This window comes from Artibeus jamaicensis, unplaced genomic scaffold (genome assembly GCF_021234435.1).
Source record: "Artibeus jamaicensis isolate MK-2021 breed Jamaican fruit bat unplaced genomic scaffold, CSHL_Jam_final scaffold_1964, whole genome shotgun sequence".
In the NCBI taxonomy this organism is placed as follows: domain Eukaryota; kingdom Metazoa; phylum Chordata; class Mammalia; order Chiroptera; family Phyllostomidae; genus Artibeus; species Artibeus jamaicensis.
In genome coordinates this window covers 62705344-62724235 of record NW_026522030.1, presented here as the reverse complement: position 1 = coordinate 62724235, position 18892 = coordinate 62705344, and the positions used below count along the sequence as shown (strand labels likewise).

The 18892-nt window shown below is 37.8% G+C and overlaps 1 pseudogene; it reads right to left on the bottom strand.

Annotated features, from left to right (window-relative positions):
• Positions 1-11603: 11603 nt before the first annotated feature.
• Positions 11604-15738, bottom strand: LOC119040434 (UDP-N-acetylglucosamine transporter-like; annotated as a pseudogene).
• Between the last annotated feature and the right edge of the window lie 3154 nt (positions 15739-18892).

The window sequence follows — 18892 nt, the reverse complement described above, 5'->3', positions numbered from 1 at the left end:
TGATGTCATCATTTTGTCTTCCCTTTCAGATTCCCAGTTGCCTCCATGAGCCAGTGGCTTTGTCAACATCTCAGTCTGTTCTCAGTCTGAGAAGGGGTATAAGCCACTAGAAGCAGTGGCTGATTGCTCAGCCTTTGTTGAAATTACCCATCCCTACTCCCATGGCTCCTCTCTCCCTCTAAGAAAGGTTTGAAGAAGCCTCTTCAGGTTTAAGAAAAAAGAGGCCAAAGTTCACCTTTGTGGGGGATCATGAGCAGTTCCTGAATTAAAGCCAGAGGCCAAGAATCAGGCAAGACATATGCCACAGTCTGAGGGTTACTGAATGCCCTGCTATTCAAAATCCTAAGACTTTGTATCAAACAGATCAAGGCCTTGAACAAATGCTTTTCTCTCTCCATGTCTCTGTCTCCTTGACTGTAAAATGAGTAGGTGGGAATTAGATGGAAATAAAAATTCTTCTCAGCTCTTTCAGTCTAAGAATTAAAGCTTGGAAGAATTGAATTAGAGTTCAAACCAGGTTTGAGCTGAGGGTGGGGTAAGAGAAACTGTGTTGTTATTAAAATCCTTTGTAAAATCCTTTTGAAAATATTCACCCTGAACTTGAAAGTGATTTACTTCCTCAAACACTGGCAATGCTTTCAAACCAAAGGACTTTCCAGTATATAAGGTGGAGGAAACAGTATGTAACAGACTAAAGTGAATACTTTATGTTTAGGTGGGTTTGAACACATCTAAGGTAATTCGTTACTTTGATAGAAAAGTGTTTCAGGGGGAGTTACAAAGATGAAAGCACAATTTTGTATAGCAGAAGTTTATGGAGTGGGTTTCACTAATTTGAATATTGTTTCAGAAGCAATACTACTCAAAGGAACCATGTTCACTTAAAACAAAATCCATGGAAGCTATACAATTGAACTTCAAAGGTATTAAAACATTATTAGTGACCAGGAAAAAAAAATCAAAGGATCTTTGATTCTCTCTCTTGGCGGACTTAATTTTATTAAGAAATCTTTTTTTTGTTATCTAATTCCCTGACCCTCAACACATTCTGTAATTTTTCTGTTCACCAACATTATTAAACAATAGGGAGTTTTGGTTACTGAAATATTCCAGTCCATGGAACCTGCCTTATATGTCACACCAACTGAAAATAATTTTTCAAAAAGAAAATCCACTCTGGCACCTGATATTTATTCAGCAAAACTAGGGTGCTGCTAACAAGAAGGAGAGATAATTGATGTCAGATAGGGAAAAAAAGAAAAGAAAAAAGAACCCCAAATAAAAGATAGCTACTATAAGGAACTTGAAATTAGGTCCAGTAGTTGAGGAACTATTGAGGGTTCAAATCAAGGCAAGGGCAGTATAAACGAAGGTGAGGAAACTAATTTAAAAGATATTTAGAAAGCAAAATTCACTGAACCTAGTAATGTGGTAGAGAGGCCAGAGAGGGAGAGGTGAATAAAGAGTAAGGATGTTTCTTAAGATTTTGGCTTGAAAGACTGGGTGAATGTTTGTAAGAACCACTCATGAAGGCAGAGGCAATAGAGGAGAGAGCTTCCTTTGGGGAGAAGATGACAAATCTATTTTGACATTTTACATTTGAGATATATATGAGCAATGTTGAGGTGAAATGGCTGGTAGGCAGATAAACATCTGTTTATTATGGATCTACGGTACATGAGTGACAATGAAAGTTACAGGAGTGGACAGGATTTTTAAGGGATATTGGAGAACGAAAAAATAGCCAGGGTAGTATCTCCATGATCACCCCATTAAGGAGATAAAATAGGACCAGTCACACAATATTAAAGGAAAGACCTGGAAAAGGAAGTCCCTTGGAAGTTAAGGGAAGGAAGCTTTCTAGAAGAATGGAAGTATAAATATCCCAGAGGGAACAATAGTGAAAATATTTCAGGGAGCTCAAGCAAATGAAAGATCTGTAAAGTAACTCTTGCAGGGGAGAACCTCTTTTCCAGTCCTCCAGTCTCCCTGAGAGGTGATTTACCCATATACTTTACACCTATTTCCACGTGTCTTTCTTGGGTCCTAGGTAAATGCTATTGGTTCATTTTTTCCCGATTGCAGCTTATCTATGAACAAAACTGGTCACTGGGGTAGAATGAGATTTGTTCTTTCTTTTTTTCTTCCACCTAGAATAGTGAGAAAGAAACCCGGACTAAGTGTGCCAGCCCTGAAGACTCAAAATTATCTTCAGAATGATCAGTCCTGAGGGCATAGGAAGTTTATAGGTGCATTTGGCTGTCACATCAAAACCATATTTCTTCAATATTAGCTTTATCCTTTTTTCCTTTTTCTGTTTTGTTGTAGGACTCAAGTAAGGATGAGGAGTGCTGTTCATTGCACTTCACCAAACCCTGCAACAGTAAACAGTAAACTTGGCAAATAAGATCTTGTGCTTGATGTGAGCATTATTTGCCAGATTTCGGAGTGCTGCAGAGTGACAGAGGAGATGTAATGCCAGGGGGCAGCTTTTTTTTTTAATATCACAGGCCAAATATGTGATTACATGTAAGTAAAGGAACCAAGCTGAAGATTTAAGAGAGAAGAAAGGGAGGTCAATCAAAGTCTCTGAGACTTTGGGGTTGAAATTTAGAACAGAGCTTGGACATGGGTCCTCACTGGAGACAGGTAATTCTTCCTTTGAGATAAAAAGGGCTAAGAAAAGGGTGGGCTTGACTGAGATTAGTGGTTTGGGGAGTTGATGGAGACAAGAAAGTGGGTAACTGGAGAGGTGAGGGAGTTCACACATCTTTAGGAATCTGTATAATAGGTAACAGAATATAGAACTGAAATACAGAAAAAGACTCTGGCAACTGTTGGATTATTGGTTCCATTCTTCACTTCCCTTAAAAGTACACCTATGCCCTTTGCTATGTAATATTGCAGTGCCTTTATAATGTGGGTAGAATGTACATTCCATTGATATTAAACTTGGCCATGTGATTTGCTTTTGACAATGGATTGTTGGTAGATGTGATGTGAACAGAGGCCTTATGTGTACTTGTGTAGTTTGGCTTGATCACCAGGAGGTAATCATGACCTGGATGGCTACTGTTCCTTCAACCTGGGCCTCACAGTGAACATACATCAAGCAGAACTGATCTCAACCCAAAGGTATGGATTCTAGAAAACACCCCTTGAAAGAGATGAACACGGGGCAGATCAAGTGTTCTAGCCTACTCTCAGGTACTACTCACAATAAGTCTAAATATTCTTTTGCAAAGGTTCTTCTTATGTTTGAAAACTCATTCCTACAAGACATCTCTTTTTTAGGTTAGATATAATCAATTAGTATTTGACTTCTATTCCCATACTCTTCTATAAGTCTTACTCTTACTCTTCAGGGGTTGAAAAGTTAATGACTATATTTGCCAGACTTCCTTGAAGTTAGGATTTTGGTTGCAAGACAGATTTTTTGAACAAGATGTAATATTTGGAAGGCAGAAAAGAGATGGACTGTATGTTCAGGTGGCAAGCCAAATTCATGAGGGTGAGACACTATTGCATTGAGCAGACTCAGCATTCCTCTCTCTAGTTAGTATCTCTGTGAATGTTAAGCAGTGGTGGCAATGGCAGTAATAATTGCCTGATCTCTGGATTGTGTTATGGTGGAAGGACTTTGACTTGGCTAAGTGGTTCCTTTTTTTCTTGATGCTCATGCTTCTAGTTTTTTACTATTTTTGTGTGCACTGAATTCCTTGAATTAATTCCTTTTCTACTTAAGCTTATCTAGAGTGATTTTTACTGCCAACATTGAACCCTAACTGATTTTCAATCTGCCCCTTTCTTCTTCCAGGACTCTTTTATGTAGGATTGAAGTATGTAGGATTCAGTGCTAATCAAAGTGTAGTCTCTGTTTGTCTATGTGTTTATGACCAATTTGCATCAAAATGTCAGTCAATATAGTCATTAAGCACACTTTTCATCAGATTCATTTATTTGTTTTTGATAGTGAACTTTTTCATAGAAGGGGACAGTATGTTAATTTATGTTCTGGCACAGGCTCCTGATATGGTTGTGGATGGGACTTTGAGTACCACTGGTTTACTCAATGGCCAAAAGCCACACTTAGGATTTTCTTCCTCTAGGCATTAATACTGCTTCTTGTTTTGTTTTTATTGATAATTGCAATTTTACCCCAGGGAGCATGTGTCTCCTGGGGTTGCATTATCCATCTGTAATGGAAAATTTATTTTAAGATTATGTGATTTTTTTTCAAAGTCATTTTTGTTTTTCATTTGAAATGTTTCTTTTTAAAAGTAATTACTTATTTAATTAACAGAGCAAAGCATGCCCTTGATGAAACAAATGAATAAATGTTTCAGTTAAAGTTTAAATGTTTCAGATAAATGTTTCTGCATTAAAGTTTAAGCACAGGATAATATACAAAAATAAAAATGCCTTTATCTTCTCAAACTTCTTAGCTAACTTCTCTGAGGTAATCAATGACAGTATTTTTGTTTTAAAAAGTTATTTATTTTCCAGTAGATAGCCTTAGTTAAACCTCACAGCTATGGTTGTGTCATTCTATTCCTTATTCAAGGTGGATAACGTGAACTTTTGTATTGAATGGTACTGAGTTTCTGCCATAACGACTTTTTCAAGCCCATTTAAGACCCAAGCACCAAGCAGATATAGCCTTTATGCTATTGCTGCAGGATGGACAAATTATGGGATAGCTATATTAATAAGATAAATGTAATTATGGAATATTATATAAATGTGAACACCATTCACATTATTGTAAAGTATTGGAATTGAAGATCTGTATTAAAATTTCTGTTTAAAATTTTGTCATGGCTGGACTTGAAACACCCACAAATTACTTTAGCTGATTTTTTTCTCTTCTCTTTTAAAAGATGACAAAGTTCATTTCAAAGCAAAAGAGAGAGAGAGAGAGAGAGAGAGAGACAAAATAAGATCTGATGATTTTCCTTAATATTTTTTTAAAATTGTATATGTATATATTTAAATATACTATTTCTGCATTCTGTTGGTCTGCTCAATTGAAAAGGTGCACTTTGATCTTCAAATATATATACATACATATATATATATATATATATATATATATATATATATATTAAGTCGACAGTGTTGGCTTGGTTGACTCGAGGGAACACCAACTCTAAATGTGTAGTCATAACCACAGGAGCTACCAGAGACAAAATGCACAATGATATACAGTGTGGGTCACCTACCCTTTTAGAGTTTCTTAAAGGTTTCTACCTTCATAATTCCTACCATCTTAAACAACAACATGCTATTTAAGTTGATTTAACTAATATCCTGTTAATTCAAAGGCATAACCCTGTATAATTCTCTCTTGACTCTCAGACATGACTCACTAAAGAGGCACCAAGATCTTAGTGGAAATACCATTTTATGTGAGAAAAACTGGATTTTAAATAAACATCCTATATAGGAATTATATCCTCTTAATCAAGTTATTTTACTTTTAAGTGCTTCAGTTTTCTTCATAGTAAAATGGTTGGGTTGAAATGCCCACCGTATTTACTGTGAAAATTAGCTTGAAGTATGGTAGAAAGCAAAGAATAGGGTACCTGCTCTATAGGAGATGTTTAATAGGTGTTAAGGCCCCCCTGCCTTATATTTTTGGACATCTTAGAGATGAGCTCAGACATTAAAGGAAAAAACCCTATTCCATTAAGATATTTATGGGACATTGAAGACAAACACCTCAAATGTGCAGAGGCCAAGTGTAACAAAAACTGTGGTTTAACAGGTTTTAACTATTAATGTTGGTGATAAACATGTCTTTCCACTTTCTTAGTGTGTCTCTATGACCATCTGTAATCTCTTGTTTGAAAATACCCCTAGAGGTCTCAATCTGGGGTTTGTTGGGAGTGAGAATCCTGCCCTGAAAGACCTCACTGGCTCCATGATAGGCCCTGAGTACAAGTACCCTTTGCTAGTTTTCAGAAGTTGCTTTTTTAAAAAAGCTTTATTGAAGTATAATTTATATAATAAAATTCACCTATTTTAGGTGTACAATCCAGTGCTTTTTAGTAATTTATGGAGCCATCATCATACTCCAGTGTTGGAACGTGTCCGTTACTCCCAAACACCCCTTGTGCCTGTTTGCAGTCAGTTCCTTTTGCAGTTTGCTTTTGCTCCCAGCCCCAGGATAACACTATTACTTTACGTCATTTCAATTTGCCTTTTTCAGAGGATGGTTTTTTTTTTTGAAGGTCTGAGTCACTCTAATTCACACAAGGGTTGGGAAATGCACAAGGTCGGATTTCTTAGTATATTGACACTGTGGTTGCTACTGGGTCCCCAGGGACAACAACCAGCTTCTGGGTAGTTTCTCTGAGAACTCCCAGTTCTCTTGGAGAGAAATAGGACCAGAAGGCCACTTGCTGGAGAACGTTATCAGTCAGGGTCCCGTCAGGAGACAGAAGCCACTTCAGTTATTAGAGTGTATTAAAGAATTTAAAAGTCAATACCACAGAAAAGGGCAACAGCAGGAAAAGGCTACTGGCTTTTGTTTTGGGAAATACAGGAAAACATTGGCCTTATTAAAAACCTACATGTTTGGAGCCTCTGAGAAGGTGGCTGACAGCTGATACTTGAGTCTCTGAGAAAATTTCATAGGACTGGTCTGTTAAAAGAAACTGTTAAAAGAAAACAACAACCAAAACCCCAAACCTTGGGGATTCAGCTGTATTCAACTTCTACTTTTGGAAGAACTGCTGCTTCTAAGTGTTGCTAAGATGATGCAAACAGTAACAGAAAACTGAATGGAATCAGGAACACACAGGTTTCTTCCTTCCCTTCCAGATTGTCAATCTTCCTCCGGTACCCAGGTTGGCAGGTTTAACAAGGAGTAGAGGGCAAAGCAGAAAGGTGCTTCAGGGTCCCAGCCCCAGCCCCTGCTCCAGTGTTGCAAAGCTAGGTCAGGAGGATGGATCCAAAACTGAGATGAACAACCTACGTAGTGACACCAGGCTTTCAAATCCAGCTCTGCCTGATTTCAAAGCCTGTGCTCTAACCCACTACTAATTTTATGTTTATATTCTACATCTTATTTATCAAGTCCCAAACACCTGTATAATTCAGTCATTGAACGCCTCAGTTTTGTGAATCAGAAAATACAGTTTTCACCTTTGCAGATACAGCTTTTGTTTCAAAAATTTTTTCCTTAAATTTTCATCCCAAATTGCCAACTTAGAACAAAATTTCTTAATGGTAGTCCAAATTCTCCCTAATATGCCAAGTTTCCACATTTTTCCTAGAACTATCCTTGACAAAGGAACAGTATACATTTGATTCCTCCTCATTTACACCTACCAATTCAAAGGCATTGAATGGGTGAGTTTGGGTGTGTTCTTGTGTATTTTGCAGGAGAGATTTTTGTTCTTAACTCAGTATCTTTTGTAATGGATGATAAAAACAGATTATCTATCTCTAGGCTATTAAAGAATTCATTTTCTTCTAATCTCTGAATAAGATGAACTAAGTTTTTCCCCTCCATTATTTTTTCCTCATACTCTACATCTTTTCTGTGTGCAGACCCCCTTTATAATGCATCTTCCTGTGCAGGTGGAAAATATGAAGACTCAGAGTGTTGTCACAAGGATTTTAGCCATTCTAAAGCCTAGCAGAGTGATCAATAAATATTTGTTGAAAAAATATATGCATGAATAAATGTCTTTTCTTTAATTGGAAAATTTTCATTTTCTGTTGAAATAACTTACCTCTGTTGTCTTGCTGGGGATATTAGAATTCAAAAATTGAAACCCAAAGTGAGTCTGTATGTGTTTGTGTGTGTTTTAGTGAAGGTGGCAAGTAGTCTAGGCTTGCTTTATTTTCTGTAGTACATTTTGCAGTTTGGTTATTGGTTTGAAAAGCCAATCACAAATGTTTTGGCTTAAAATGTTTGCGAGGTACAACTCAACAAAGAGGCAAACAACCCAATTAAGAAAATTGGAAAGGACTTGAATAGACATTTTCCCAGAAATATAATAATGACAAATAACCTCAGAAAATGCTTAGCATTATTAGTCATTAGAGAAATGAAAATCAAAACCACATTGAAATACCACTTGACAACTACTGGGATAGCTATAATTAAAATAAAACCAATGAAAAATAACAAATGTTTATGGGTATTGAAAAATTGAAACCACTGTGCATTGCTAGTAGGGAAATAAAATGGTATAGCAGCTATGGAAAACAGTTGAGCAATTCCTCAGAAAATTAAAAAGTATCCTATGAGCCCTTGATAGTATGGCTCAGCGGATTAAGCACCGGCCTGTGAACCAAAGGATCACCAGTTTGATTCCCAGTCAGGGGATATGCTTGGGTTGCAGGTCAGGTCCCCAGTGAAGGGCGTGCAAGAAATAAACACACATTGATGTTTCTCTCTCTCTCTCTCTCCCTTTCCCTCTGTCTAAAAATAAATAAACAGAAAATCTTTAAAAAATTATCCTATGACTCAGGCATTTCACTTCTAGGTATATATGCAAAAGAATTAAAAACAGGTGTTAAACAAAAAAAAACTCTACATGAATTTTCAGATTATCTACAGTATTCAAAAAGTGGTAACAGCAGAAAAGCCCAGCACCTGATAAATCGATAAAAAATGTCATCTATCCATATAAGGGAATATTATTCAGCCAGAAAAGGTAGTGATACATGGAGGTACCTGTCAAGAGTTGCTAAGTGAAAGAAACCAGACACAAAAGCCACATCTTTTTTTTTTTTAATATTTTATTTATTTATTTTTAGAGAGAGGGGAAGGGAAAGAGAAAGAGTGGGAGAGAAACATCAATGTGTGGTTGCCTCTTTTGAGTCCCCTGCTGGAAACTGGCTGCAACCCAGGCATGTGCCCTGACTGGGAATCGAACCGCGATAATCTGGTTCGCAGGCCCGCGCTCAATCCACTGAGCTACGCCAGCCAGGGCCAAAGCCACATCTTATATGATTCCATTTATATGAAATGTCCAGCATAGGTAAAACCATAGGGGCAGAAATCAGGTTAGTTGCTAGGGCCTGGTAGAGGGGAGAGAGCAATGGGGGGTAGCTGCTTAATGGGCAGAGTTGTTTCTCTTTTTTTTGATGGGATAATGAAAATGTGTGGGATTATACAGTGGTGATGGTTGCATTACATCGTGAATGCACTAAATGTCACTATAAATGTACACTTCAGAATGGTTAAAATGGTGATTTTTATGTTTTGTGAATTTTAACTCAAAAAACAAATGATTGTCAGGAAACACATGCAGATAAAAGAGATATCTAAGTCAAAAAGAGGGAGTAACATGAGTAAGAAACAGCAAGCCAAGGACCTAATAATAGATCCATTGGTTATAGAACAGGAAGGGAAACTAAATTTCTTTAGCTGTTGTTCTTTCCAAAAATCTTCAAATAAGAAGGCTTCTTTTGAAAAAGAAAATCCATAAGAAGAAAATGAGGATGACTTACTATATATTAGTATCAATTATAGAAGGCCATTGAAGAGAATTTGCTGCTTCTGACAATAATTGAACAAGCCATTTTATCCTGGTATTATGTTTGGTGTCACCAACAAGTCTTGCTTTGGTGAGCATTTTCCTCTCCTAATAATTTCATGATCTTATTCACACAGATTAACAAGTGAGAATTAAACTGACACTGATTTAAGTGTGCTGGTTGAAGATCGAGAGCATATTCCAATCTAATTTACCTCTCCAGGGGAGACCAAGGTGTAATTAGAGAAGGATACGATTAAAGTAATTCTAAAACATTTCAAATTTTTTAGTTGACTTTCAAATTGTATTGCTGTATATTTCTGTTTAGTCGTGGGTGAATGTGGGATACCAAAGGCTAAATGGAAATTTCTGTTCCCCACCTGACGTTTCCAGTGTGAATGTAGTTAAACAGTCTAGAGGTAGGGTTTGTGTCTTCCTGTGGGTTCTCTCCAGGATTGGGTGGCCATTCGCACAAAGCAGCAAGAGCTAGGAGACCCTCTGAAAAGGATGATATTGTAGAGCAAGAGTGTGGGCATAATGGTCATGGGCCTGGCTTCACTAATGCCTGGAAGAGTGGAACTGGGCCTGATTATTCAGCTGGTTTGTCCTATGACAGTCCTATTTTAACCACATGCGTGTGGTTAAAATGCTGATGGGCAATTATCTGAGGACCTGATTCTTTTCCTTGTCCTGTGACTTTTCACAATCAAGAAACCAGACTTAATACATAGCACTACAGGGAGGCTCAAAGTCCCTGGGCCAGTGCCCTGGCCAGTGCTGTTTCTGATGGCCTGCTGCCTGTGCAGTGCCATTTGCTAAGTATATTGAATATCATCCCTGGATGGGACACTCTTAAGACCCATGTCTCCCACCCTAATTCTCTGAGTTTATGTATTCCCAAATTAGGAAGTCCATTTATTGTTCCTGTTATTTCACCAAACTACCCTAGTATTTAAGATATCAAGTTTTGACCTTTAATCTGAGCAGGGAGTTTGTAAGGCTCATGGTTTTATAGTCTTGTTAGCAAGAAAAAAAAATTTGATTGGCTACTCTAAGCCATGTAGGATTTCTGTTTTCCCTTGTAACTAGGTTGAGGATGAGGAGAAACAGTTTGAAATCTTGACTCTCCTATCCCTGTCACCAGGCATCACCAGGCAAAGATTCAAAGACAGTGTCTCTTATGGAACTTAAAAAAATTCTTTCAGTCCTTTTTGATTCATGGCTTCATATTTCAAATAGCCCTCATATGTTAATAAAAACTTCCAGGTTCATGGTACCACCTCTATCGTTTTTCTTTGCAGTGGTTTTATTTTCTAAGAAACATTTAGTTTGATAGCATCAGCTAAAATTTTGTGTAGAAGATGAATAAACAAACAAAATAGTAGTTGGAAACTGTTATCATGATTTCTTTTCTAGTTAGTTTATTTTTTTTTTACTGTAATAATTGGTTTGGTCTTTTACTAGTCAATGGTTAAGTGTGGCATTCAAGGACACCCATCTTTTTGTGGGCTGGAATCATCTCTTTTTCCCTTGGAAGCAGTGAAAAAACATTTTGGACTGTAGGCAACAGTGATGGTCAAGCTGAGTCCCTGGAGAAGATGCAGGGATGGGTGAGGACTGGGAGGGGCGTGCTAGTTTAGTTCCTGCTTCCACCAAAGTGACAGATCCCCAGGTCTCTGCAAAAAAACACATGGGGATGACCAACTTCCTAAGGTGAAGTAGTTCCTGCTCAGGATTAAAAAATACAAATGGAACAAAAGAAGAAAATCCCTTCCTTCATCTTTCATCAGCTGAGAGGTATGTCAATTGGTTAATTATTTTACGGCCCTTAAGCATTGAAAATAATTTGCTTATCTTTGTGTTTGTGTGCGTGCATATGTATGTTTCAGGTCATACTTGCATTTCTTCACAGGAGAAACTACCCACAGCTTTATAAGTAATTATAATATTAAACATTTGAATACCTTATGTGATTGATATATCTGTGCAGGAAGAGTAAGATAAAAATCATTGAATAAAATGAAATCGATCTGGTTTGCAGAAGCTGGTCTGACATTTGTTGTTTGTGTGCTCTTGCAAAGCGTGCATAGGACATGTCTATAGTGATCAAAACAGTAAAATCTTTTTTACCTTAGATTTCAAGGTTCTTCCAATAATTCTAATCCCTGGAAATACTTTCAAGTTTTGATTTCTAGATGCGGTAGGTATTTTGTAACAGATGCACATATTCCACTCTGAAACACTTATGTTTTCAAACCATTTGGACACTATGACCAGACTCAGCATGATACCCTCTGAGGGTCTGCAGGAGTCCTCTGAGTCAGTTTCATGCAGAAACCCCCATACCCTGTGGCGAAGCCAGTGAAAGACAGCCTTGCACAATGCCTTCCTGGGATTTCCTGCAGGCTTGGGATCCTAACCGTATAGGAAGGTAGCTGCTATGACAAGGATGGCTCCAAAAAACTACACTGGATGGGACAAAATCTTGCAGTCAGAAATAGGATATCAGTGTTGATAATGTTATGAATAAAGAGGTTGCAAACCCATTTTAAATATTATCCGCATACTTCATAACAGCGGCAATTGCAAAACCTCTGAGTGCCTGAAGAGCAACAACTACCCAGGTCACTTGGTTATATCCTGGGAAAAAAAAACATTCTTTGATACCAAATCTCCATCATAGATGTACACGCCCATCAATCCAAACATGCTCCCAAAGAAACCCAGTTGAATGTTTCTTATCCACACCAGCTGGTTTCTTTTAAGATTTTCTCAAAGTAAACCCCAGCGAAGCCACTTGAGAAACATGTTGTGAGAACCGTTACGAGGCCTACAAATTGAGAGCCAGCTGAAAGTTCCTTCGAATCCAGCTCTTGGGAATCTGAGGGCCACTGTACAAAAGCAACTCCTGTCATTAGGATGACCAAGGAGAGCCACTGGTACACATCTAATATTTTACTAAGGATAGACACAGGAAATAGTGACATCATAAGAATTTTTAGCTGGTAGGTGACCTGATAGGTAGCTGCATCTAGATTCCACAACGCCACATAGAGTAAATTATTCTGAAGAGTATATATCCCTGATGGAACAGCAAGTTTTAGCATTTCCATAGGTTTATGAAGAATTTCATCATGTAGTATTTGATTCGGTGCTCTTAGACTGTATTCTGCAGGGCATCTCAGCCTATGCGCTCTGGTGGCTAGGGCTCTACTCTGCCTGGCGCTGGGGGCTGCTGTGCCCTTCTCCCACCCCACAGCCACTCTGCGTCCCCTGCCACATGGCGCTGTCTGCTCCTGTCGCTACCACCAGCTCGGTGCCAAATTTACTTGTCTTTCCTAAAAACACTGAGCAAAATGGAAAATAATTTCTATTTTCTCGCTGTACTTTCTAGAGAAGATTTTAATAAATACTCAAATTATGGTGAAAACCGCCCAATATCTATGATCCCTTTTTTCCTTAATGAAAGATTACAGATTTTAAACTGAAACATTGCTTCCAGCTAAAAGATTAAATTTCCCAGCCTCCCTTTGTTGTTAAGTGTGACTAAGCTTTGACTAATCAGTGTAATGAAAAGTATTGTGTGGGCATCAATAAAAAGGATGTGCCTTTCTTGCCTCCTCCCTTCCTTCTATCCTTCTGCTTTTGCCTGGAAGGAAGAGGTAGAGCTCTAGAGAGCCCTCTCCGGCCTTGAGGATAAAGACCAGACATAAGGGGCAGAAGGCGGGAGTGCTGGATGTTCTCTGACTGCTTTGTGGGAAAGCTATACTATTCCAATAACTGACTACCTTCAGTCATTTATTTTAAAAATGTAAATGAAAAATAAAATTCTGTCTTGGTTAAGCCACCCATATTATAAATTTCTTTGTACACAGAGCCAAACTAATTCTAACTAATTCAATTATCCAATGTTACTTCTACCTTGAGGATCTAGGCTTTTATTATGTCCCTCTGTAGCTCTAATGCATTACATCCTTGTTTATTTTTAATGAGTGCTCATTGAATACTTGATGTACACGAGGTGCTGTTTTAGGCACTTCAGTGGTTAGCAAAACAAACACAGTCTCTACTATTTGGAGCTTACTGTCTGATAAAAAGGCAATACAATATGACAAATATTTTGTTTCCTACTTCTATACCTTTATCCCTTTCCTGACTACATTGAATTGTTTTTTCAATTTGTGTCTTAAAGTTAGAGGAAGATGCCGTATAACTTCACAGTTTCTTGAGATCTAAGTACACTGGCACATATAAATTTCATAAATTTAAAAACTCTTCTGACTCTAGCTACTTTATTTCCACATAAGATTTTACAAAATCCTATGTGAAATGCCAGTTTTAACAGCTGGCTTATTGGTCTTCTACTTGGGGACTCTCTTCCCTAGCACAGTGAGTGTATGTGCATGCACATGCGTGAGTTCTGGTTTCTTTGCTCCTTTTGTGATTTAACAAATACTAGGAATTTTTTTGTTTTGTTTTCACCTTGTTTCTGCTAAAATCCATACTTGCCCTTTACTTACTTTTTAAGTGGTCTTTGAACATTGTATGGCTTTCCTAATTAGATATTATTTAACCTATATGTTGTTAGAATGATGGCCCAAGACTCCTCTCTCACTCAAGGTATCTGTCAGAACCAGAGCAGAATCTATGGGCCCTGTCTTCTTTACTGACTCCCTGGCTGCATAGGTTTTCAGAGCCATGGCAGATACACACTTGGATTTGCTCCCTGGTTCTTGCCCACTGATGCTATAATTTCGGGTGCATGTAGATACCTTTCCAGTAACTCCTCATGCTATTGGTTTACTCATTCCCTCACTGATCTGACCTTTGATTTCAGTCTCTCTTCATTGATCCCCTTCTCCACTATGTTGTATCTCCTCTTCTGGTGGTGTTGCCTATGATCGTAATGACTGTCATCTGTCTGGACAGCAGCCACAACGACAAAGGCATGGTTTCCTTTGACAAAATTTCTGGGCTATCTCACCCCCCACCCCCCACTCCCCCAAAAGAGCAGTACTTTAATAGGCACTAGAACTTTGTGTTGCATTTTTCATTTAGACAAAAATACTTTGTGTCATTATACATTATCTTTGGACCCTTGGATTTTAATAATTCTTTTATCACAGTTAAGGTCATTTCAGAGCTTTACTTATTGATCATTGAGTAAAATCCAAAGAAAATCCCTTTTTAAATAGCAAGTTGCAAGAGATGAGAAGCAATATTTTGTCCATAAAAGCAACTTAAGAGAGGACAGTTGGAGTTTATTTTTAAGGACAGAAAATGTTTTATTGGCTTCAAAAAGTTTATTCCCTGCTGAAACAATCTGAAAGAAGCAATGGCACTGGGTCCATTAAATTCAAGACATTATAAATTTTAGTTATTGGCACAAACATTAAGAATCTTGATATGTAGAGCCACAGTCTGATAATACTGCTAAATTTGGTTCATCCTGACAAGATATTGAGAAATTCACGAAATTTATGACATGTTAGGGCAATGTGATATGTCACTTAATTGATGAAAAATCTATCCTACTTAAATCGTGTTATGAAAACTGCTAGCAAAGAAAGAAAATTAAAATTCAGGAAAGATGGCTGAAAGCTTTGTAGGCAAATACTAATTAGGCACAGCAATTCTTTCAAATACCAGTCTCTTTCTTAGTGTAGTGCAGGTTGTTAGTTTTTATACCCTTGGGTTTGTAGGAGGGGCCTTAGAGGTGCTGATGGCTTGGCATCCAAAGTGGAAAGTCTAGGGTTGCCCTTATATTTAAACAGTTTTCTGTGTATATACATCTTAATTCTTGCAGTCCTTATATGAGCATAAATAAACCGAAGAGGAACCATTGGTTATGAAAATAGGGTTCTGAGTCAGATTTACCTAGTTAATGATAGAGATGTTTTGCAAATATGGATGTTTGTTGTAGTGTGTATACCATATTGTCTCTCTAATGACAGTATTAGATGCTCTCTAAATTTCACTTTGTTTCCCTCTCAGATGCCCTCTCACCCATTTCTGTCTTCTCACGATGGGTCATATATCCTGTTTTATTACATGCCAAAGTAACTTTATATGGATGCCAGGTATTGTGAATTTTACCTTGTTGTGGGCTGGATATTTTTGTATTTTTATAAATATCATTGAGCTTTGTTATAATACATAGTGAAGTTACTTTCAAGTGGTTTGATCCTTTTGGGTATAGTGAGACCAGGGCAGTCTGTAGACTAGGGCTGTTTTCCACCATTACCGAGGTACCATCTTTCTGGATGTTCTGCCCAAAACCCACAATTTATGAAGATTCTCTACTCTGACCCATGATACGAGAAGGATTTTTTGTCCTTTGTAAACACACTGAATTGTTCTTTCTGATCTATTTAGATGATTTTTCTCAGGAAGTTTTTTCACTCACAAGGACTCAGGTGGAGACTTAAGGGGGACCTTTTGCAGATCTCTGAAGTTCTCCCTTTGTGTAGCTCTGGTTTCCCTGATATTCTACCCCATAAACACTAACCGTTGTGACCTTTTCAGACAACAAGCTCCTTCCCCTCAAATCTTTTGGAGAAGGTCATCAAAAAGACATGAGTGCCAGGTGACCCTAGACCTGGACTTGGGTAATAGGAGGCTCCTCCCCCTCTCCCTGTCCTTGAATGTACATTCTATTCACTGTTGCTATTAAAGGGGCCACTTAAGGATGTAGCCTAAAGAGACCAATGTGTTGTTGAGACCATCTGGATGATATATGTGACTAAACCCTGTGAGGACCTCTATATATACTCTCAGATTCTCATGGGTGGGAAGGGTTTCTACTTACCTTGCAGCACCCAAGACAAGCCTCATGTGTAAGAGCTCTTGCTTATTAAACTTACCACTTCCCTATCTGGAGTGACCTGCTTCTTTGCTCTCCTCTTGCCCTCTATGTATCAGGGCCAATTTCAAATTTCACCTGGATGACTCCAGAGATTGCCCACTAACAAACTCTAGGAGAACATTGGTACCTCCTAGGTCATCTCTTCCTGTATTGCAGCCTGAAAACTGTCTCCAGACAAAAAGGTGGGCACACTCAGAGGGATCACCTAATTGTTTCCCTCTTTCAAGAATCACTGTCCTAATTTCCTGATGCCCAGTGTCTGAAAACCATATTTTGTCCCTTTTTTTTTTGGTAGTTGTTTCAAGTGAAAGGGAAAATCAAGTTCCTGTGCCTCAGGGTCCTGATGTCTGAGAAGGAGGATCAAAAATGAATAAATTCATTTAGTAGAAATTCAGCTGTTTTACATGCAGATACACGGCCACAATTCTTTTATCTCTTCACTCATTCATGTTCCTGCATTGCATTCCTGAAAATTTAACCCTTGGTTTATTCATTCATTCATCTGTCCATCTGTCCATCCGTCTGTCCATCCATCCATCCATTCATCCATTTACTAAATATCTTTCACATAATAAAACTCAATTGTTGGAGAATAGCAGAGAATAAGACCGACTCAGTGACTTCCTTCTGGGATCCTATGTTCTAGTTGAGAGAAATAGTTGATAATGATGCACATGGTTAGTTGTGATAGATCTTGTGAAGGAAAAGCAAAGGAAGCCGTGAGAGCAAATGAGTGATGGTCTAACCCGATCTGGAGAATTAGGAGTTTCTCTGTGGAGGTGATGTATAATAAAAATTGGAACTTGCAAAGAGGTGATTAAACATAAAGCTTTTTTTTTAATCTAAAGGGCCTACACTGTTGCAAAAATATTTTATTGAGCATTTAACAGAAACTGTAGTGTCTGATAATGAAAGTGCTACAGTTTTATCATCCAAGAATTAGCTCAATTACAGAGAAAAACAGTAAAATAGAAAATGCATGTCAAAACTCTATGAAATCATTAGATATAGATTAGAAATTAGTGGTGAAAATGTTAATAGTGATGAATTTTGGAATGTGGGGCTCTGGGTGATTTTTCTGTTTTCTACATTTCTGTTTTCTTCTGACAGAAACCTGTATTATTTTTTAATTATAAAATAAGGAAAAGAAAGAGGGGAAAAAAGAAAAGGAGGAAGAGAAGAAGGAAAATATGGAGTATAACATAGGTGATATTCTTGTTTTTAAAAAAGATTTTATTTTTGTTATATTTAGAGAGGGGGGAAGAGAAGAAAGAGAGGGAGAGAAACACCAATCAGTTGCTTCTCACACACCCCAGCCAGGGACTTGGCTAGCAACCCAGGCTTGTGCCCTGATCAGGAATTGAACTGACAATTTTTTGGTGTGCAGGATGATGCCCAACCCACTGAGCAAACCCCAGTCAGGGCCATGCTATTTTTAACAGGTATTTAATGAACTGATCCTTGAAGAACCACATGGTGACATTATGTGTCATGTAGCAAAATATCAATGTTGTTTCCAAAGACATTCTTATGCTGATTAAATGAGCCATTTTACCAAGCATTTAGAAAAGAAGCTCAAAAGGAGATTTTGTCTTCAAGTTCTGTAAAGTGTGAAGCTTGTCTTTAATGCTGGTCTTGAAGGGCATGGGAAGATGGGCTTGGTGAGCTGGTGAGTGAGCTTGTTGGTGCACGCCTGTCTCCTTACATGGGTGTAGCTTGTTGGCACGTGGAAGTCACAGCAGCTTTGGTCCTAGAAGAATTGTGTGGCCCTGTCAAAGGGAAGCAGAATGAGGAAAATCACTGTGAATGCTACTATTTGTTCACACTCAGAAGCATAACTTTTCTAAGTCTGGGGCTTTTAAACTACATGTACTTTTTTTAGAGCTCTGCATGCAGACCTCTTGATTGTCTTCAAATGGAGACCAATAGGGGACCAATTTGGAGTTTTGAACTATTTATTTATTGTGCTTTTGAAGAGAGTAATGGGTTTTTGGATCATTGTAACTTAGCTTTTAATCTTACATTAACATTAGTCACATTTGTAAAATATTACAATACCATTTGTTATTCATGGTGGAGAGTGGGCTGTAATTACTCAGCTGGAGAAGGGTTATGCTTTTGATTACATAACAGGCATTATTATTAGCAGACTTGAATATTTTTGAATTTTGGTGACTGTAATGATATCAAGGGCTACATCTTAAAGCTCAAAGGCTATAGGCAAGGATGAAAGATTGTTCATCCCTGCCTAACATTGTTGCCATTGATTTCCTTAGAATTATAAAGCTTCCATTTGATATCAAGTGACATTTTTGGAAAGATTATTGCAAAGTTTTTAAAAATGGAGTCCATAGGATTTTAAAATTTGAGGTAAAATGTAGATAACATAAAATTAGCCATTTTAAAATATACAATTCAGTGGCATTTAGTACATTCACAATGTTGTGTAACTGTCACCTCTGTCTCATTCTGAAACATTTCCTCATCCTGGAGAAAACCCTGTTTTCAATAAAACAGTCATTTGCAATTC